The 22,577-nt window shown below is 41.9% G+C and overlaps 1 protein-coding gene and 1 pseudogene across 1 annotated transcript in view; one reads left to right on the forward strand and one right to left on the reverse strand.

Annotated features, from left to right (window-relative positions):
• Window positions 1–22,577, reverse strand: part of LANCL3 (LanC like family member 3) — a 122,222-nt gene that overhangs the window by 79,185 nt on the left and 20,460 nt on the right. The window lies entirely within an intron of this gene.
• On the forward strand, window positions 15,813–16,530 carry LOC133243491 (small ribosomal subunit protein eS27-like; annotated as a pseudogene).

Consider the following 22,577-nt stretch of genomic DNA (forward strand, 5'->3'; position numbering starts at 1 on the left):
ATATATTAAAAAAAAAAAAGGAAAAGTCAGTGATTCCTGCATGTAACAATACAGTATACTTTATTGTATTAAAAATTTTTTTTTTTTAAAAAGAGAGAGACCTGTAGCCTCACCAAGCAACTAACTAGGTTACTCTGGACACACTGCTCCTGTGTCCAGATGGCCTTGAGAGGGTGTGGAGCCAGGCTTGTTTCAGGTTCCCTGGACAAGGGGCTGCCTGGATGGGAGTCGTATACAGGCCTGCTGCTTCAGGCAAAGTCTAGGTGGGGGAAATCAAGAGACTGTTCTTCCTTTGGGCGTTATTTCTGTCATAGGGAAAAGTCCACCTGAGGGCCGGCATTCCCTCTCTTCATTCAATAAATATTTGTTCGGCACTTGTGTGTCACACACTGTTCTAGGAGGCACATCACAACACAAAGATCTTGGCCCTCAAGGAGCTTAGATTCTTGCGTGGTGTGGAGAAAAAGGGTAGCATAACAGGCCAGAGACTGCCATCCTTAGATAGGCCTGTTGGCAAGGCTGGCCTTGGCTGGCATTTGAGAACTTGGATTTCTGGACAACCAAGCCCAGGACTAGTAAGGGTACGCCTCAACTGTTTGTGTGAACAATATAGTTGATTCTGAACACTGGCTTTCCTCCTGGGAGTCTGGAATTTTGTATATGTGCTGGGCAGAGGGAGCCTATGTGACTAGGGTAGGGTAAATAAACAAAAATATGTGCCCCATGGACTTTCATGTTGGTATGAGGGGGAAAATCTCAGGTGTTGAGTAACTGTATTTCAACCTTAAGGCAAAAACTATGGCAAAAGTAATCATATTGGATTGACACTTGGACAACATGGGTTTGGATTGTGCAGGTCTGATATTGTTTTCCAATAAATATTTGCTTTAGTACTACATAATTCGAGCTTCTTTGATCCCACGGATGCGAAACTGTGGATATTGAGGGCTGACTGTAAAGTTCTATGCAGAGTTTTGGCTACACAGAGGCTCACTGCCCCCAACCTCCCAGTTGTTCAAGGATCAACTGTAATCACTTAATAATTTAGTTAAATAAACACTATTTATTTTTGACTTTTCATATGAATGCTGCTGCTGCTGCTGCTAAGTTGCTTCAGTCATGTCTGACTCTATGGCAACCCCATAGATGGTAGCCCACCAGGCTCCCCTGTCCCTGGGATTCTCCAGGCAAGAACACTGGAGTGGGTTGCCATTTCCTTCTCCAATGCGTGAAAGTGAAAAGTGAAAGTGAAGTCACTCAGTCGTGTCCGACTCTTCCCGACCCCATGGACTGCAGCCTACCAGGCTCCTCCATCCATGGGATCTTCCAGGCAAGAGTACTGGAGTGGGGTGCCATTGCCTTCTCTAATTTAATACCTAGTATTGGCTTTATTAAGGCTTCCCAGGTGGCTCAGTGGTAAAGAACCTGCCTGCCAATGCAGGAGATGCAAGAGACCCAGGTTCAGTCTCTGGGTTGGGAAGATCCCCTGGAGGAGGGCATGGCAACCCACTCCAGTATTCTTGCCTGGAGAATCCCATGCAAAGAGGAGACTGATGGGCTACAGTCCCTGGGGTCACAAAGAGTCAGACATGATTGAGGTACTGAGCACACACATCGGCTTTATTGGAAGGGCAGGAAAATAAAGGATCTATGATACTTGTGAGGTGAAGGAAGCTCTTGTGGCCTATTTATGGCAGACCTAATGAAAGGTGCTGAAGGCCAAAGGGATGTATAAAGCCCCTCAGCATCTGCTCTACCCCCTCTCCAGCATACCCATCCCCCCAAATCTCCCCAAAGCCTAGAACCCTGAGAATATACACCCACACCTGACACACAACTTCACATTGCCCCTGACATCACAGGCTGCCATGGACTGCAAGGCCAGCCACAAAGTCTTTCCCCCTGTGCATCCAGGCACTTTTACTTTGACTTTGTAGTTTTACTTTGTAGTTCCTCTCATCAAGACGTGAAATTCAGCTAGCTACCCTTTGACACTGGAGCGTCTACATGACTTTGCTTCAGTCAACATGTGTGAAAGTGGTGATTCAGTGATTCCGAATCAAAGCCTCCAGAGGCCTTGTGTGCCTCTGTCCCCAGTCTTGGAGTTCAGTCATCCCAATGGCCCCAGCCAATAGCTGGCCAATGGAAAGATATATGAGCAAGGCCACCCAGACCAGCCAGTTCCAGTCGACCTTCCCTCTCAGCACCGACACACTGGCAATCCCAGCCATGATCAGCCAAGACTGGCCCTGACCAGCCAAGCCACTAGATGGGAGTCAGGAGTGATAATCACAACCCAAACAGAAGCCAGGAGGGTTTAATGTTGTTTGGCAGCCAGAGGTGACCGAGATGCGTGCCCAAGCTTGAGTGTCTCAGCCAAAGCTGTACAGGTGCCTCCTGACAGGGGCTCCAAAGTTGAAATCACTGCAGTGTCTCTCAGGGGCTCTCTCAGGACAAACGCAGGGCTGATGACCACTTCAAAGCCAGAAGGACTCGGAGGGAGACTGCTCACTTCAAAGATGGGATAGCTTCAGAGAACTCTTGCATTTTGGCTTGAGAGTCAAACAATTGTCACATGGCTTCTCCCTCTCCCCCTCTCTCTCTCTCTCTGGCTCCCCAGGAGAAGAGCAATTGAAACGCTGGAAACAGTCTCCCCTCAAGTACAACAAAGGGCAGATTCTCTCAGCTCAGGGAGGCTGGCCTTTGGCGGAAAGGGAACAGCAGGAAGGGCAGATTCCAGAGCAGCTGAGAAAGAACTCTGGGCCTGGGTGAAATGCAGGCAGTCTGCCCAGTGGGGAGACTGGCAGCATTTCAATATCACCACAGTCTCATTTTGTAGAGCTGAGAGAATAGTCTCATCTCCCAAGAATGACAGAGCTGCCCATTTTATTGTATGCTTCTTAGGCAGCAACAGGGCGAGTTAATTGAAAACCTGAATGTATCCATGCCCATCAACCTCCATGCTTTTTTCACTCTCCTCGAATCCCCACATTTTTTGTTTTTTGGCTTGACAGCTACACCAGGTATCCCCTGTAATCATTGTGCCCTGAAAAGAAAAAGTCAAGATATTTCAAGTGCCTTTTATTTTTTAATATAAATTTATTTATTTTAATTGGAGGCTAATTACTTTACAATATTGTATTGGTTTTGCTATACATTGACATGAATCCGCCACAGGTGTACATGTATTCCCCATCCTGAACCCCGCTCCCACCTCCCTCCCCATACCATCCCTCTGGGTCATCCCACTGCACCAGCCGCGAGCATCCTGTCTCATGCATTGAACCTGGACTGGCGAATCATTTCTTATATGATATTATACATGTTTAAATGCCATTCTTCCAAATCATCCCACCCTCGCCCTCTCCCACAGAGTCCAAAAGTCTGTTCTATACATCTGTGTCTCTTTTGCTGTCTCGCATACAGGGTTATCGTTACCATCTTTCTAAATTCCATATATATGCATTATTATACTGTATTGGTGTTTTTCTTTCTGTCTTACTTCACTCAGGATAATAGGCTGCAGTTTAATCCACCTCCTTGGAACTGATTCAAATGTATTCTTTTTAATGGCTGAGTAATACTCCATTGTGTATATGTACCACTGCTTTCTTATCCATTCATCTGCTGATGGACATCTAGGTTGCTTCCATGTCCTGGCTATTATAAACAGTGCTGTGATGAATGTTGGGGTACATGTGTCTCTTTCAATTCTAGTTTCCTCGGTGTGTATGCCCAGCAGTGGGATTGTTGGGTGGTATGGCTGTTCTATTTCCAGTTTTTTAAGGAATCTCCACACTGTTCTCCATAGTGGCTGTACTAGTTTGCATTCCCACCAACAGTGTAAGAGGGTTCCATTTTTTCCACACCCTCTCCAGCATTTATTGTTTGTAGACTTTGGATAGCAGCCATTCTGGCTGGCATGAAATGGTACCTTATTGTGGTTTTGATTTGCATTGCTCTGATAATGAGTGATGTTGAGCATCTTTTCATGTGTTTGTTAGCCATCTGTATGTCTTCTTTGGAGAAATGTCTGTTTAGGTCTTTGGCCCATTTTTTAATTGGGTCATTTATTTTTCTGGAATTGAGCTGCAGGAGTCGCTTGTATATTTTTGAGACTAATTCTTTGTCAGTTGTTTCATTTGCTATTATTTTCTCCCATTCTGAAGGTTGTCTTTTCACCTTTCTTATAGTTTCCTTTGTTGGGCAGAAGCTTTTAAGTTTAATTAGGTCCCATTTGTTTATTTTTGCTTTTATTTCCAATATCCTGGGAGGTGGGTCATAGAGGATCCTGCTGTGATGTATGTCGGAGAGTGTTTTGCCTATGTTTTCCTCTAGGAGTTTTATAGTTTCTGGTCTTATGTTTAGATCTTTAATCCATTTTGAGTTTATTTTTGTGTATGGTGTTAGAAAGTGTTCCAGTTTCATTCTTTTACAAGTGGTTGACCAGTTTTCCCAGCACCACTTGTTAAACAGATTGTCTTTTCTCCATTGTATATTCTTGCCTCCTTTGTCAAAGATAAGGTGTCCATGCTGCTGCTGCTAAGTCGCGTCAGTCATGTCTGGGTTGCCATTTTCTTCTCCAATGCATGACAGTGAAAAGAGAAAGTGAAGTCTCTCAGTCATGTCTGACTCTTTGCGACCCCATGGACTGTAGCCCACTAGGCTCCTCCGTCCATGGGATTTTCCAGGCAAGAGTACTGGAGTAGGGTGCCATTGCTTTCTCCGAAGGTGTCCATAGATACGTGGATTTATCTCTGGGCTTTCTATTTTGTTCCATTGATCTATATTTTTCTGTCTTTGTGCCAGTACCATACTGTCTTGATGACTGTGGCTTTGTAGTAGAGCCTGAAGTCAGGCAGATTGATTCCTACAGTTCCATTCTTCTTTCTAAAGATTGCTTTGGCTATTTGAGTTTTTTTGGATTTCCATACAAATTGTGAAATTATTTGTTCTAGCTCTGCGGTAGCTTGATAGGGATTGCATTGAATCTATAGATTACTTTGGGTAGTATACTCATTTTCACTATATTGATTCTTCCGATCCATGAACACAGTATATTTCTCCATCTATTAGTGTCCTCTTTGATTTCTTTCACCAGTGTTTTATAGTTTTCTATATATAGGTCTTTTGTTTCTTTAGGTAGATATATCCCTAAGTATTTTTTTCTTCTTGTTGCAATGGTGAATGGAATTGTTTCCTTAATTTCTCTTTCTATTTTCTCATTATTCATGTATAGGAATGCAAGGGATTTCTGTGCGTTGATTTTATATCCTGCAGCTTTACTATATTCATTGATTAGGTCTAGTAATTTTCTGGTGGTCTTTAGGGTTTTCTATGTAGAGGATCATGTCATCTGCAAACAGTGAGAGCTTTACTTCTTCTTTTCCAATTTGGATTCCTTTTATTTCTTTTTCTGCTCTGATTGCTGTGGCCAAAACTTCCAAAACTATGTTGAATAGTAGTGGTGAGAGTGGGCACTCTTGTCTTGTTCCTGACTTTAGGGGAAGTGCTTTCAATTTTTCACCATTGAGGATAATGTTTGCTGTGGGTTTGTCATATATAGCTTTTATTATGTTGAGGCATGTTCCTTCTATTCCTGCTTTCTGGAGGGTTTTTATCATAAATGGATGTTGAATTTTGTCAGAGGCTTTCTCTGCATCTATTGAGATAATCATATGCCTTTTATTTTTCAATTTGTTAATGGCGTATTACATTGATTCATTTGCAGATATTGAAGAATCCTTGAATCCCTGGGATAAAGCCCACTTGGTCATGATGTATGATCTTTTTAATGTGTTGTTGGATTCTGATTGCTAGAATTTTGTTAAGCATTTTTGCATCTATGTTAATCAGTGATATTGGCCTGTAGTTTTCTTTTTTTGTGGCATCTTTGTCAGGTTTTGGTATTAGGGTGATGGTGGCCTCATAGAATGAGTTTGGAAGTTTACCTTCCTCTGAAATTTTCTGGAAGAGTTTGAGAAGGATAGGTGTTAGCTCTTCTCTAAATTTTTGGTAGAATTCAGCTGCGAAGCCGTCTGGACCTGGGCTTTTGTTTGCTGGAAACTTTCTGATTACAGTTTCAATTTCTGTGCTTGTGATGGGTCTTTTATGATTTTCTATTTCTTCCTGGTTCAGTTTTGGAAAGTTGTACTTTTCTAAGAATTTGTCCATTTCTTCCACGTTGTCCATTTTATTGGCATATAATCGCTGATAGTAGTCTCTTATGATCCTTTGTATTTCTGTGTTGTCTGTTGTGATCTCTCCATTTCATTTCTAATTTTATTGATTTGATTTTTCTCCCTTTGTTTCTTGATGAGTCTGGCTAATGGTTTGTCAATTTTATTTATCCTCTCAAAGAACCAGCTTTTGGCTTTGTTGATTTTTGCTATGGTCTCTTTTGTTTCTTTTGCATTTATTTCTGCCCTAATTTTTAAGATTTCTTTCTTTCTACTAAGCCTGGGGTTCTTCATTTCTTCCTTTTCTAGTTGCTTTAGGTGTAGAGTTAGGTTATTTATTTGACTTTTTTCTTGAGTTATGCCTGTATTGCTATGAACTTTCCCCTTAGCACTGCTTTTACAGTGTCCCACAGGATTTGGGTTGTTGTGTTTTTGTTTTCATTCATTTCTATGCATACTTTGATTTCTTTTTTGATTTCTTCTGTGATTTGTTGGTTATTCAGCAGCGTGTTGTTCAGCCTCCATATGTTGGAATTTTTAATAGTTTTTCTCCTGTAAGAGATCTAATCTGCATTGTGGTCAGAAAAGATGCTTGGAATGATTTCAATTTTTTTGAATTTACCAAGGCTAGATTTATGGCCCAGAATGTGATCTATCCTGGAGAAGGTTCCGTGTTCGCTTGGGAAAAAGGTGAAATTCATTGTGTTGGGGTGAAATGTCCTATAGATATCAATTAGATCTAACTGGCCTATTGTATCATTTAAAGTTTGTGTTTCCTTGTTAATTTTCTGTTTAGTTGATCTATCCATAGGTGTGAGTGGGGTATTAAAGTCTCCCACTATTATTGTGTTATTGTTAATTTCCCCTTTCATACTTGTTAGCATTTGTCTTACATATTATGGTGCTCCTATGTTGGGTAAATATATATTTATAATTGTTATATCTTCTTCTTGGATTGATCTTTTGATCATTATGTAGTGTCCTTCTTTGTCTCTTTTCAGAGCCTTTGTTTTAAAGTCTATTTTATCTGATATGAGTATTGCTACTCCTGCTTTCTTTTGGTCTCTATTTGCGTGGAATATCTTTTTCCAGCCCTTCATTTTCAGTCTGTATGTGTCCCTTGTTTCAAGGTGGGTCTCTTGTAGACAACATATATAGGGTTCTTGTTTCCATTTTCATTCAGCCAGTCTTTGTCTTTTGGTTGGGGCATTAAACCCATTTACATTTAAGGTAATTATTGATAAGTATAGCACCGAAGAATTGATGCTTTTGAACTGTGGTGTTGGAGAAGACTCTTGAGAGTCCCTTGGACTGCAAGGAGATCCAACAGTCCATTCTGAAGGAGATCAGCCCTGGGATTTCTTTGGAAGGAATGATGCTAAAGCTGAAACTCCAGTACTTTGGCCACCTCACGCGAAGAGTTGACTCATTGGAAAAGACTCTGATGCTGGGAGGGATTGGGGGCAGGAGGAGAAGGGGACGACAGAGGATGAGATGGCTGGATGGCATCACTGACTCGATGGACGTGAGTCTGAGTGAACTCTGGGAGTTGGTGATGGATAAGGAGGCCTGGTGTGCTGCAATTTACGGGGTTGCAAAGAGTCGGATACGACTGACTGACTGATCTGATCTGATGATCCCATTGCCATTTACTTTATTGTTTTGGGTTCGAGTTTATACACCCTTTCTGTGTTTCCTGTCTAGAGAAGATCCTTTAGCATTTGTTGGAGAGCTGGTTTGGTGGTGGTGAATTCTCTCAGCTTTTGCTTGTCTGTAAAGCTTTTGATTTCTCCCTCATATTTCAATGAGATCCTTTCTGGGTACAGTAATCTGGGCTGTAGGTTATTTTCTTTCATCACTTTAAGTATGTCCTGCCATTCCCTCCTGGCCTGAAGAGTTTCTATTGAAAGATCAACTGTTATCCTTATGGGAATCCTCTTGTGTGTTATTTGTTGTTTTTCCCTTGCTGCTTTTTAATATTTGTTGTTTGTGTTTGATCTTTGTTAATTTGATTAATATGTGTCTTGGGGTGTTTGCCTTGGGTTTATCCTGTTTGGGACTCTCTGGGTTTCTTGGACTTGGGTGATTATTTCCTTCCCCATTTTAGGGAAGTTTTCAACTATTATCTCCTCAAGTATTTTCTCATGGTCTTTCTTTTTGTCTTCTTCTTCTGGGATTCCTATGATTCGAATGTTGGGGCATTTAACATTGTCCCAGAGGTCTCTGAGATTGTCCTGATTTCTTTTAATTCGTTTTTCTTTTTTCCTCTCTGTTTCATTTATTTCTACCATTCTTCTACCTCACTTATCCTATCTTCTGCCTCCGTTTTCTACTGTTGGTTCCCTGCAGAGTGTTTTTGACCTCACTTATTGCACTATTCATTATATATTGACTCTTTTTATTTCTTCTAGGTCCTTGTTAAACCTTTCTCGCATCTTCTCAATCCTTGTCTCCAGGCTATTTATCTGTAACTCCATTTTGTTTTCAGTATTTTGGATCATTTTCACTATCATCATTTGGAATTATTTATCAGGTAGATTCCCTATCTCTTCCTCTTTCGTTTGCTTTGGTGGGCATTTACCCTGTTCTTTTACCTGCTGGGTATTTCTCTGCCTCTTCATCTTGTGTTGGGGTGGCCTTTCCATATTCTGGCAGTTTTTGGAGTTCTCTTTATTGTGGAGTTTCCTGGCTGTGGGTGTGGTTGGACAGGTGGCTTGTCAAGGTTTCCTGGTTAGGGAACCTTGTTTCGGTGTTCTGGTGGGTGGAGCTGGATTTCTTCTTTCTGGAGTACAATGAAGTGTCCAGTAATGAGTTATGAGATGTCAATGGGTTTGGAGTGACTTTGGGCAGCCTGTATATTGAAGCTCAGGGCTATGTTCCTGTGTTGCTGGAGAATTTGCGTGGTATGTCTTGCTCTGGAACTTGTTGGCCCTTGGGTGGTGCTTGGTTTCAGTGTAGGTATGGAGGCGTTTGATGAGCTCCTATCGATTAATGTTCCCTGGAGTCAGGAGTTTTCTGGTGTTCTCAGGATTTGGACTTAAGCCTTCTGCCTCTGGTTTTCAGTCTTATTCTTACAGTAGCCTCAAGACTTCTCCATCTGTCACTTCCAAAGTAGTTCCCTGTTTTAGATTCTGCTGTTTGCTGGTCTCTTCAGTGTCTGATTTCCACCCTGACACAAGGAGGCGGTGGTGGACACTTTTTTAGGCTCACTTGCTCAGTTGTGCCGTGGGGAGGGAGAGACGCTGCAAACAAATAACACTGGCATCTGTGGGGAGAGCTCGCAGTGTCTCAGCCACACTGGGTTTGCCCCCACTCACGGCATGTATGCTTTCCCTGTCTACACTGCTTAGGCTCTAGGTTGCTCTACCGGGAACTGTCTGAGGCTGACCCTGGGCTGCATGCACTTCCCAGGTCTAAGCCGCTCAGGTTCAGGTACTCAGGTACTCCTCAGAGGCACAGACTCGGTTGGGCCAGCGTTTTGAGCCCTTCCCAGGTCTGAGCAGCTCAGGTGACCAGTTGTTTGGTGAGCACAGTTGCTGCGACTTATTGCCTCCTGCTTTCCTGCCACTCAGTTTTCTGGGTGTACAACCAGTGCACCTTCTCAGGTGGATGTCAACCGTCCAGAATCCCAAGAAGTCTTGGTTAGCAACGAAGGCTGCTTGCAGTTTGGTAGATAATCACGGCCGCCCCCTTCTGGCTCTGGCTGCCCTCGCCTGCCTGTCTCCAGAGGGGGATGTGCCAGTCCGCAGCCGGCTAGCTCTGCTCAGTCCTTTGTTCTGTGAGTGGGCCTGGAGGTGTCTTAGGTTAGGGCTTTTCGCAGGGTAGCTATCCCACAGTCTGGTTTGCTATCTCAAGTTAGTTCCCTCAGATTGCCCTTAGGGCATTCAGGCCCAGTCCTTACTGTAAGCAATGCAGCCTGTGCCTCACTGCCCAGCCCCTGCTTGCTAGTGGCGGATGCGGGCGTCTGCGGGTGTCTGTGCTGCTTCTCTACTGGGAGTTATCGTTGGGCACGTAATCTGTGGGTTTTAATTATTTATTTTTTCTCCCAGTTATGTTGCCCTCTGTGGTTCCAAGGCTCACCACAGACTTGCCAGTGAGAGTGTTTCCTGGTGTTTGGAAACTTCTCTCTTTTTTAAGACTCCCTTCCTGGGACAGATCTCCATCCCTATCTCTTCTGTCTCTCTTTTTATCTTTTATATTTTTCCTACCTCCTTTAGAAGACAATGGGCTGCTTTTCTGGGTGCCTGATATCCTCTGCCGGCATTCAGAAGTTGTTCTGTGGAATTTATTCAGCGTTCAAATGTTCTTTTGATGAATTTATGGGGGAGAAAGTGGTCTCCCATCCTATTCCTCCACTCTTAGGACTGCCCCCCTCAAGTGCCTTTTAAATCCATACCAAGAACTCTCTAGACACAAAAGAAGTACAGTGAAAGCAGACCTAATGTCCCCATGAAAATGAGGATCATGAAATGAGAGACAAACTCACATTGAAACACTGCAGTGGGCTGCTTCAATCTTGCATCCATTTACTTGGTACCATGTACTGTGAAAAGCAAGACAGAACACACTCCTTGTCCTCTGGAGTCTGAGGTCTTTGTCTGCCCTCAAAGAGCTCTCAGGGACTTCTCTGGGGGTCCAGTGGTTAAAACTTTCCCTCCAATGCAGGGAGTGTGGGTTCGATCCCTGGTCAGGGAGCTAGGATCCCACGTGCCTCAGGGCCAAAAATCCAAAACAGAAAACAGAAGCAATATTGTAACAAATTCAACAAAGACTTCAAAAATGGTCCACATCAAAAAAAGAAAATCTTAACAAAAAAGAAAGAAAGAAATCTTCTCAGCCCTGTCAGAGCTCAGGACACAAAGTGTCAAATGCTACGATGGAAGCAGGTTCCAAATTCTAGGCCAACACAAAGGAGAGAGTCATGCTTACAAGTCTGTCAATAAGGTTAGAGGCACCCATGTGAAGTGAGTGCCCAGCACTGTGATGTTCACTTCTCCAAGGGTGAGTGAGTTCAGGCCATCTACCAGGAGGTTCTTGTGAAAAATCCTAAAACTCTACTTTGTCTCATCTCTGCCACACAATCCCACCAGGACCCCAACCGGCCTTTAGACCCTGACACAAGCTATTCTGCATTCATTTTGGAAAGGGCGAAAGGAAATTCTCTGGAAGAACTAATCTCCTGTTTTAAGACACAGTGAAAGAAGCCCATCCATTTCTCTTCCCAACCTCCATCTTCTGCCAGACTTTCTATGGGAATCCATGAAACACTTCTATATCCTTTACGCATATGAAACAAAATGCAAAGTTGTCTTTTATCACACTTTTCTCCTCCAAATTCTGAAATCTGCACAACGGAGAAATCATCATTCCCTTTCATCCAGTGACCAGGTTACAGATAAAAATGTACGAGCTAATTCAGAGGCATAAAGCAGAGTCAGAGGATTAAACAAAGCAATCACCTTCAAAATGTTACAAAGCCAAGCTGAAAAGCCTGATCTTGGCCATACACACACAGTTTTTAATCAAGAAAGAGAAATACATCATTCTGTCACCTACCAAACTGTATTTTCTTTCCTCTTTAAAAGAAGAATGAACTCCTAGCAACTAAATTATTTTAATAAGGTTAAATGAAGAAGCAGCAGCAAAAAGCAGTTACCCAGCTCCACAGTGGGCAAAACCCTAATCTAATGCAGGTCTAATTAACTCTAATTGATGCAAAACGTCATCTAAAAATCAACAGGAAGTATACAGTAATAGCATTGGAAAGACCCTCATTATTTAAGAATCAATGTCTAAAGGGCATTTTTAAAAGGAATGTAATACCCCCAAGATGTTCACGTTCCATGCTGCTTCATTCTTTATCAAAAGACCTTATCAACTGCTCCTTATCAAGAATCTGGGTATCCAGAGAGGCAGACTAATGATAATTAATACTACAAGGTCTTCTTTCAAAATCATTAGGGATTCACTAAGCTGACAACACAAGCTGTTTAACACTTGAACTGTCTAATGACATTGCAGGATAAGGGGTACCACCATATTTATGACTTTGGAAATTCCGTTGTTGAATTTCCAAAATACTCTGCGTGCACAGTGTGATGTCCGTTTACCTTTCTTTTTGATTTTAGGTGCAGTTTGTGCCTTCAAAACCCAATCTGTATACTTATCTCACTGGGGGGAAATGGAGTTTGGACGTTGAAAGGCTGACCTTTGCTTCTTCCCTCTGCCAAACCCATCCCCTACTGGCAGCAGACACTCGGTCTCTTTCCTAGTACTGAATATTGGATTCTGCAGGGGGAAAAAAAAGAGCAAAGCTGAATAATAGAGGCAGGGAAATTTAGTTAGTTGCCTACCCAATATCCATTTCTCCCTTCAGAACCCCAGCAGTTTTCAAGGTGGCCTAGATAAAGGCAAGCTTTCCTAGTCTCCCGTGTGTGGCCATACAACAGTCCTGGTCAACAGATACAAGGAGAAATTTGGAAATGTCTTGGACAGCTTTTGCTTCCCTGATCAGTGGAGACATACTCAGCACAGCCTTTTCTCTGCTTCCTATCTTGAATGTAAACATGGTATCTGGACCTTACCCACGGATTCTGTAACCATGACCTGGGAAAGTCCCTGACATCACCAACTCACTGTACCAATACCAGCAGCCATCTGATGTTAGATGGCTATATGTTAGAATATGTTATGTTAGAATACAGTGTATTAAAAAGCACAGACATCATTTTGCCAACAAAGGTCCATATAGTCAAATCTACGGTTTTTCTAGTAGTCATGTACAGATGTGAGAGTTGGACCATAAAGAAGGCTGAGCACTGAAGAAATGATGCTTTCAAACTGTGGTGTTGGAGAAGACTCCTGAGAGTCCCTTGGACTGCAAGGAGATCCAACTAGTCAATCCTAAAGGAAATCAACGCCGACTCACTGGAAAAGACCCTGAGGCTGGGAAAGATTGAAGGCAGGAAGAGAAGCGGGTGACAGAGGATGCGATGGCTGGACGCCATCACCGACTCAATGGACATGTGTTTGAGCAAACTCTGGGAGACGGCGAAGGTCAGGGAAGACTGGCATGCTGCAGTCTATGGCATCACAAAGAGTTGGACATGACTGAATGACAGAACAACAACAACAACAATCTGTTGAAACCACCATAGTCAGGTTTTCAATCAGCTACAGCTAACAGCACTGGTAACAGATATATTAAGCCAGGAAAGGAATCCAGCTTCCACCCTCAGATCTGAGCAGATTTCGTTGTTTAAAATAATCCCTGTTAGGTTACGGTAATTTGTCTGTTCCTTGGGAATAGAACCATTTGAGTGATGGCTCCATACAGGCTCTAACAGTATCTTTCATCACTCCTGTTTCGCCCAAGACCAAAGCCAGCAATGAAACCGTTTTATTAAAGCTGTACTTGGCGTCATGCACCAGTGATCACTGATCACAAGCTGAAGTTTACAAAGGAAAGCTATGGTCTTCTGAGAACCTCATTAAATGGCATAGCACAGAGTTTGCATCATAAGTCTCTCCTTGGAACTTGGGGTTTGCCTCTCTCATACAATCCTATGTGGCTTCCCTGGTGGCTCAGTGGTAAAGAATCTGCCTGAAATGCAGGAGACCTGAGTTTGATCCCTGGGTCGGGAAGATCCCCTGGAGAGGGGAATGGCAACCCACTCTACTACTCTTGCCTGGGAAATCCCATGGACAGAAGAGCCTGGTGGGCTAAAGTCCATGGGGTTGCCACAGAAGAGTTGGACACACCTTAACAACTAAACAACAACACAGTGTTATGGAATTACCTTTAATCGGACATTCATGACAATTCTTCCCCCAACAGCAATTTTTTTTTTTTTTGGCAGCACTGTGAGGCTTGCAGGATCTTAGTTCCTTGACCAGAGATTAAATCTGTGCTCCTAACCACTGGAAAATCAAGGAATTCCCCCAACAGCATTTTCTGATGAAAATGAAGTTGACCTTTCTAACACCAAGGTAAAAAGTTCTTAAAGGACACAGACATAAAAGCAATAGTTGCCGATATGAATCTTGTCCACAGAGTAAGCAGAAATGTTTTTACTAAAAGAACATCAAGAAGAGGGAAATGTGTTTAGGTGACCAGACTGAGCTTCTGGGTGAAGAGCTATACCAGTACTGGACTTGCTGCTGCTGCTGCTAGGTCACTTCAGTCACGTCCGACTCTATGCAGCCCACCAGGCTCCCCCGTCCCTGGGATTCTCCAGGCAAGAACACTGGAGTGGGTTGCCATTACCTTCTCCAATGCATGAAAGTGAAGAGTGAAAGTGAAGTCACTCAGTCGTGTCTGACTCTTAGTGACCCCATGGACTGGAGCCTACCAGGCTCCTCTAACCATGGGATTTTCCAGGCAAGAGTACTGGAGTGGGTTGCCATTGCCTTCTCCGACCGGACTTGCTAGGCTATAAGAAAGGAATGCTCTATGAAAGCAGGTGGTTCAAAAGTGTTGAGCAAAGGACCACTCAGTGGAACACTGGCACCATCTACAATTTCTAAGAAATGCAGAATCTTAGGTCTCATCCCACATATTATTTTTGGCCGTGCTGGGTCTTTGCTGCTGCATTCAGGCTTTCTCTAGTGGCAGCGAGTGTGGGCTAATCTTCACTGTGGGTGCATGGGCTTCTCTTGTTGTGGATCATGGGCTCAGTGGGATCTTCCTCGACCAGGGATTGAACCACGTCCCCTGCACTGGCAGGTGGATTCTTAACTGCAGGACCACCAGGGAAAGCCCCAGATCTTCAATAGGTTCTCCAGGTGATTCAGGTACATTACAACTTGAGAAGCACTGATTTTGACAATTTTCCTAACATGTTAGAACACCTGAGGTCAGGAGATGTTACTTACTCCCATTCCAGTGAATGGCAGGCATTGCTCAGTATTTAGAAGGCCATAAATGTTGCCTGTGGACCTTGCAAGGATTTACAGTATTTGCCACAGCAGCAAGAAGGAAATTTACTCTGTCCGTGGCACCAATGATTAATATATTTGACTCGCCTAAAGATATTAATTTCCCCCTAAAGGGTCATTTATCAAGGTCTCTGAGGTTAATATATATTCTTCAAGATGACAGTGATAACAAGAGTTGTTGCTGTGACTACACAATGGATATACGATAGCGATTTTTCATAAAGATGCTTCCCTCTGTCACCTCAACAAGGCAACACAAATAACTCAGAAGTCTGGTGTGTGGTCTGGTTTATATCACTGGAAAGGGTTATTCTGGGCATTGGTGCTATTTGATCAGACCCAAGAATGCTGTCAATGGATTGTCAATGGCATTATCCAAAGAACTGGGAGCTTATTTACACCTAATCATAGCACCAATTTACTTAAAAAAGAAAATGTCCATTTGCTCTTGTAAGGAGAGGGTGAATATCAAACATGATTACATATATCAGTATCTTGCCATCTACACTGAATGTGACAGCCCTGAAAGCCAGTGATGTTCTGAACAGTGCACCACGGAATGGAGATTAAACAAATGAAGTTTAGACAAGTTATACAGAATTCACTTAAAACAAAAGTGTAATTCCCTCCCACACTGAATATCAATGAGATACTGCAGAAATAACAGAATACGACTTACAAAGTGAAATTATGAAAGATATTGTGAACTAAGAGTGACCAAAATGTAAACTACGGACTTTGGGTGATTATGATGTGGCAATGTTGTTTCATCAGTTGTAACAAATGCACCATTCAAGTGAGGAATGTTGATAATGCGGGAGGCTATGCATGTGAGGGCAGGGAGTATGTGCAGAAATCTGTATTTTCCTCTCAATTTTCCAGTGAAACTAAAACTTCTCTAAACAAATACAATCTTCAAAAAAAAAAAAAAAAAAGTGGGACTTCCCTGGAAAACCAGCAGTTAAGAATTCACCTTTCAATGCAGTGGGTGCAGGTTTGATTCCTGATGGGGAAGCTAAGATCCCACATACCTTAGGGCCCAACATAAAAGAGCAGAAGCAATACTGTAACTAATTCAATAAAGGCTTCAAAACTGGTCCCCATCCAAAAAAAAAAAAAAAGAAATGAAAAAAAGCTTTCCGGCAATGACAACCTCCCCATGAGAACATGCCTCTCCCAAAGGATCTCCTGTATCCCTCTCCAAAAGAGAACAGGAAACGTAAGAAGAGCCTGTTGCAGAGCCCCAATTCCTGTTTCATGGATGTGAAATGCCCAGGATGCTATAACATCACCACCATCTTTAGCCATGCACAAACAGCAGTTTTGTATGTTGGCTGCTCTGCTGTCCTCTGCCAGCCTACAGGAGGAAAAGCAAGGCTACAAAGGATACTCCTTCAGACAGAAGCAGCACTAAAAGTACTCTGTATCAAGAAGAATGCGGAACTATCCCAATAAACACGTTTTGGATACAAAAAAAAAAAAAAAAAAACACGTTTTGGATACAAAAAAGAAAAAAAAGAGGGAGAGAGAGAGAGAGACAAATCTTAAAAGTTATCACTGGAAGCAGGAACTTTCCAAAAGACCATCAGGATTTTTCATCCTACAGACCAAGCTGAAAATCCTTGGTGACAAGTTTTCTGCTTCCAGCAATATGGTGGTCTAGAGCAATGGTTCTGGAATTGTGGTCCCTAGAATGGCAGCATCAGCATCATCTGGGAACTTTTTAGAAGTGCAAATTCTCTCACTCTACCCCAGACCCACGTAAAGCACAATGACCCATGTTTTAATAAGGTTTCCAAGGTGATTCTGCTGGAAGCTAAATTTCAGTTCAGTTCAATCACTTAGTCATGTCCGACTCTACAATCCCATAGACTGCAGCACCCCAGGCCTCCCTGTCCATCACCAACTCTCGGAGTTTACTCAAACTCATCTCCATTGAGTCGGTGATGCCATCCAACCATCTCATCCTCTGTTGTCCCCTTCTCCTCCCACCTTCAAACTTTCCTAGCCAGCAGGGTCTTTTCAAATGAGTCAGCTCTTCGCATCAGGTGGCCAAAGTATTGGAGTTTCAGCTTCAACATCAGTCCTTCCAATGAACATTCAGGACTGATTTCCTTTAGGATGGACTGGTTGGATCTCTTTGCAGTCCAAGGAACTCTCAAAAGTCTTCTCCAATACCACAGTTCAAAAGCATCAATTCTTTGGCACTCAGCCTTCTTTATACTCCATCTCACATCCATACATGACTACTGGAAAAACCATAGCCTTGACTAGACGGACCTCTGTTGGCAAAGTAATGTCTCTGCTTTTCAATATGCTGTCTAGGTTGGTCATAACTTTCCTTTCAAGGAGTAAGTATCTTTAATTTCTGCAGTCACCATCCACAGTGATTTTGGAGCCCCCCAAAAATAAAGTCTCTCATGGTTTCCATTGTTTCCCCATCTATTTGCCATGAAGTGACAGGACCAGATGCCATGATCTTAGTTTTCTGAATATGAAGCTTTAAGCCAAATTTTTCACTCTTCTCTTTCACTTTCATCAAGAGGCTCTTTAGTTCTTCTCTTTCTGCCATTAGGGTGGTGTCATCTACATATCTGAGGTAATTGAGATTTCTCCCGGCAATCTTGATTCCAGCTTGTGCTTCTTCCAGCCCAATGTTTCTCATGATGCACTCTGCATATAAGTTAAATAAGCAGGGTGACAATATACAGCCTTGACGTACTCCTTTTCCTATTTGGAACCAGTCTGTTGTTCCATGTCAAGTTCTAACTGTTGCTTCCTGACTTGCACACAGATTTCTCAAGAGCCAGGTCAGGTGGTCTGGCATTAACATCTCTTGAAGAATTTTCCAGTTTGTGGTGATCCACACAGTCAAAGGCTTTGGCATAGTCAATAAAGCAGAAATAGATGTTTTTATGGAATTCTCTTGCTTTTTCAATAATCTAATAGATGTTGCCAATTTGATCTCTGGTTCCTCTGCCTTTTCTAAAACCAGCTTGATCATCTGAAAGTTCATGGTTCACATACTGTTGAAGCCTGGCTTGGAGAATTTTGAGGATTACTTTACTAGCGTGTGAGATGAGTGCAATTATGTGGTAGTTTGAGCATTCTTTGGCATTGCCTTTCTTTGGCATTGCAATGATAACTGACCTTTTCCAGTCCTGTGGCCACTGCTGAGTTTTCCAAATTTGCTGGCATATTGAGTGCAGCACTTTCACAGCATCATCTTTTAGGATTTGAAACAGCTCAACTGGAACTCTATCACCTCCATTAGCTTTGTTTGTAGTGATGATTCCTAAGGCCCACTTGACTTCATATTCCAGGATGTCTGGCTCTAGGTGAGTGATCATACCATCATGATTATCTGGGTCATGAAGATCTTTTTTGTATTGGTCTCCTGTGTATTTTTGCCACCTCTTCTTAATGTCTTCTGCTTTTGTTAGGTCCATACCACTTCTGTCCTTTATTGAGCCCATCTTTGCATGAAATATCCCCTTGGTATCTCTGATTTTCTTGAAGAGATCTCTACTCTTTCCCATTCTATTATTTTCCTCTATTTCTTTGCATTGATCACTGAAGAAGGCTTTCTTATCTCTCCTTGATATTCTGTGGAACTCTGCATTCAAATGGGTATATATTTCCTTTTCTCCTTTGCTTTTTGGTTTTCTTCTTTTCATAGCTATTTGTCAGGCCTCCTCAGACACCCATTTTGCTTTTTTGCATTTCTTTTCCATGGGGATGATCTTGATCCCTGTCTCCTGTACAATGTCATGAACTTCCCTCCATAGTTCATCAGGCACTCTGTCTATCAGATCTAATCCCTTGAATCTATTTGTCACTTCCACTGTATAATCGTAAGGGATTTGATTTAGGTCATACCTGAATGGTCTAGTGGTTTCCCCTACTTTCTTCAATTTAAGTCTGAATTTGGCAATAAGGAGTTCATGATCTGAGCCACAGTCAGCTCCTGGTCTTGTTTTTGCTGACTGTATACTGCTTTTCCATCTTTGGTTGCAAAGAATATAATCAGTCTGATTTCAGTACTGACCATCTGGTGATGTCCATGTGTAGAGTCCTCTCTTGTGTTGTTGGAAGAGGGTGTTTGCTATGACCAGTGCATTCTCTGCAAAGCTCTATTAGCCTTTGCCCTGCTTCATTCTGTACTCCAAGGCCAAATTTGCCTGTTACTCCAGGTGTTTCTTGACCTCCTACTTTTGCATTCCAGTCCCCTATAATGAAAAGGACATCTTTTTTTGGGTTTTAGTTCTAAAAGGTCTTGTAGGTCTTCACAGAACCGTTCAACTTCAGCTTCTTCAGCATTACTGGTTGGGGCATAGACTTGGATTACCGTCATATTGAATGGTTTGTAGAACACAGCTTGCCTGATGAAAAAAAATGCCTCAAGCTTGAAAGCTAAATGTCAAAAGCCATTTACATAGTAGTTTTAGTTAGAATCTCTAATAAGTTACCTGCACCAAGAACTGGGGGCTTTCCTCTGACTGTTAAAAAAACTGATAGGGAGTTGTTTATATGTTGGTCACTATTCAATAGTATGAGTCAGAAACAGCTGTCCCATACTGTGTACCACCTAATTAAAAGCTCATGCTATCTAAAATGAAAAGAAATATTAAATCATTGTACGCTGTAAACAAATTCTGAGGGTACATCTTCCTTCTAATTTCTGATTTAATTATCTCTTCAGGTATCTGTTTATTCACTCTAGGAAGGACGTGATGAGGTACTCATTTCTTAGCTGTAGTAAAAGCATACTTACTGTAAACTGGCTTTGATTCTTCTATTCCTCTACATATTTTTATTCATAAATATTTACTTCAACAGTTTTTTGAGGAATAGTATTTTAATATGTAATTAAAGGAGCGGTTTTCTACATTAAGTTCTTATTTGTAGGACAGCGTAATTCCTTCCAAACAAAAAAGGAATTCTTAACAACTGATTATCTATATCTGTCAGTGTTTAATTTATCAAAAGTGAATATAAGTTTTCAACAGATGGAGATAAAGATTGAGAAACATACACAAGACTTTATCAGCTGCATGAATATAAAAGTAACAGATTACTTTAAAAACAAAAATCATTTCAGATGTCTGAAACTATACAAGTCCAAACATAGAGTTTCCTAAAGGGTCTCTTAAATGTTAACAATGAGAGAGTTCTGTGTGTCAGCACAGAAATGCACAAACAGATCATTTTGACCTGTCATCAGCTGGGCACATTTTTCACTTTGTAACATAAAAGTGGTAGAATTTTACCATCCACTGGCTGTCATGAGGCTGAGGTGAATGAAAATGTGACAGAATTCATGACCAACCAAGTAACCTGTCGACCAAATATTTCATCCCAAGATCCTAAGTAGCTCTGCTGTCAGACCCAGAAAAGCTAAAACACATTTTGATAGGAGCTCCTTTTAAAACATGGGCTGTCCCTTCTTGAGACTCCAATAAAGGGGATTATTTAGTTTTGTGAAATTAAAAACAGTTCATGTGCATCCCTTCCTCTCTTCTGTAAATATGTATTAGGAATCTTCTGTTTGCCAGGTCTGCCTATTATTCAGATCAGTATTAGTGAAAAGGGAGTGGAGATGAAGAGCTTAGAGCTGCTGCAGTCTTGCTGCAAGCAAGGCTCTCTGGGAAATGTGTAGGATGGAAACAAACATGAAATGTGCAGTGAACAGTACACCCAAAAGGGCAGCCAGAAGTGCTGAGGAAAGGGATCCGTTGAGAAAAAAGGCTTGTGAGAAAAGTAACAAAAGAAACTCAGGGAACAAAGGTGGTATTAGGCACTTCCTGCTAAGGATCCTTCTCACAGTTGGCCATCCACTTCCATCCTCATGCTTAATTGTCCATGCTTGTCTCCAATTCTCTCTTCTATCATATTCTATTTGGGAACTTGTCAACTGTGTCTGAATGCCTTCCAGACACTTCCTCTCTTTGAGTTTTCGGGCTACTGAGTGGCATCTTGGGTGGGAGTCAGCAACAGATTCGGTCCTGAAACTCCAGAATGGATATGCAGACAGTCTACCCACTGCCTCGAGGGTTCTCTCAATGAACAGAAACAACTATTTGCCACTCATCAGTTAACATTTATTGGTATATTTAGGGAATGGGGAATTTCATTTAACAGGAAGGGTACCACCCTTGTACAGCCAAGAGATCAAAGCCCGTCAATCCTAAAGGATTGAACATTCATTGGAAGGACTGATGCTGAAGCTAAAGTTCCAACACTTTGGCCATAAAAAAAAATTTGCCTGCAATGCAGGAGACCCAGGTTCAATCCCTCAGTTGGGAAGATGCCCTGGAGAAGGAAATGGCAACCCATTCCAGAGTTCTTGCCTGGAGAATTTCAAGGACAGAGGAGCCTGGCAGGCTACAATCCATGGGATTGCAAAGAGTCAGACATGACTGAGCACCTAATACTTCACTTTTCACTTTCACCTGATGCAAAGAGCTGACTCATTGAAAAGACCCTAATGCTGTGAAAGATTGAGGGCAGGAGGAGAAAGGGGTGAAAAAGAATGAGCTGGTTGGACGGCATCACCGACTATGGACATGAGTTTGAGCAAACTCCAGGAGATGGTGAAGGACAGGTTAGCCTGGTGTGCCACAGTCCATGGGGTTGCAGAGTCAGATACAACTGAGCAACTGAACAACAAAGGGTACCACTAGCCCAAGGTAGCAGAAAGAGCACAAATTTGCAGAAAAACCTGAGTTCTAGACAAGACTCAATCCCTTATCAACTGGGGATCATAAATCCCACAGGTAAGTCTTGGTTTCTCTCTCTTGTCTTAGAATCTTAACTGGCTGGTTCCCACCAAAAGTATCCTGCTTGGGCAATAAATGTTATCATTATCCTACTTCTCAACCCTACATACTTGGGGAAGTTACTCAACCTCTCTGCAATGTTTTCTATTTTCTGTTCTGAAAATGTAGTATTAGTAATAGTATCTAACTTGAAGAGAGATTGTGAGAATTAAACGAGACAGCTTATGTAACAAGTAGTCTACTTAATGTTCTATATAATTATTAGTTACCACTGGTTGCAATGACTTGGAAGCATTATAGAATCTTGGAGCATCTTAGAGCCACTGCCATGAAAAACAAACAAAACTATATTCTTATTCTGCTTTATATATGTGATTCCACCAATCTTCACTGTATTCTAACCATCTATCTTTTTACTTTTAATTATTTTAACTGGAATCTCCCCTCCTTTCTGGGTAGAAGTTTAATAAATACAGCTCTGATATTCATTATTTTACTGAATATTTTTAAAGGCACAACTATTTAAATTACACCATATGAAGATTTTAAATGACACAGAGCTATTCGGCCAAACTAATGTCATTAAATCCTAATTTAGTATTACTTATTAGAATATAAAGAATGTATCAAGCCACACTTTTGATGAGGAAATATGCTGACAAAATTTATCTATAAATGACAT

The sequence above is a fragment of the Bos javanicus genome, chromosome X (genome assembly GCF_032452875.1).
Source record: "Bos javanicus breed banteng chromosome X, ARS-OSU_banteng_1.0, whole genome shotgun sequence".
Taxonomy (NCBI): Eukaryota; Metazoa; Chordata; class Mammalia; order Artiodactyla; family Bovidae; genus Bos; species Bos javanicus.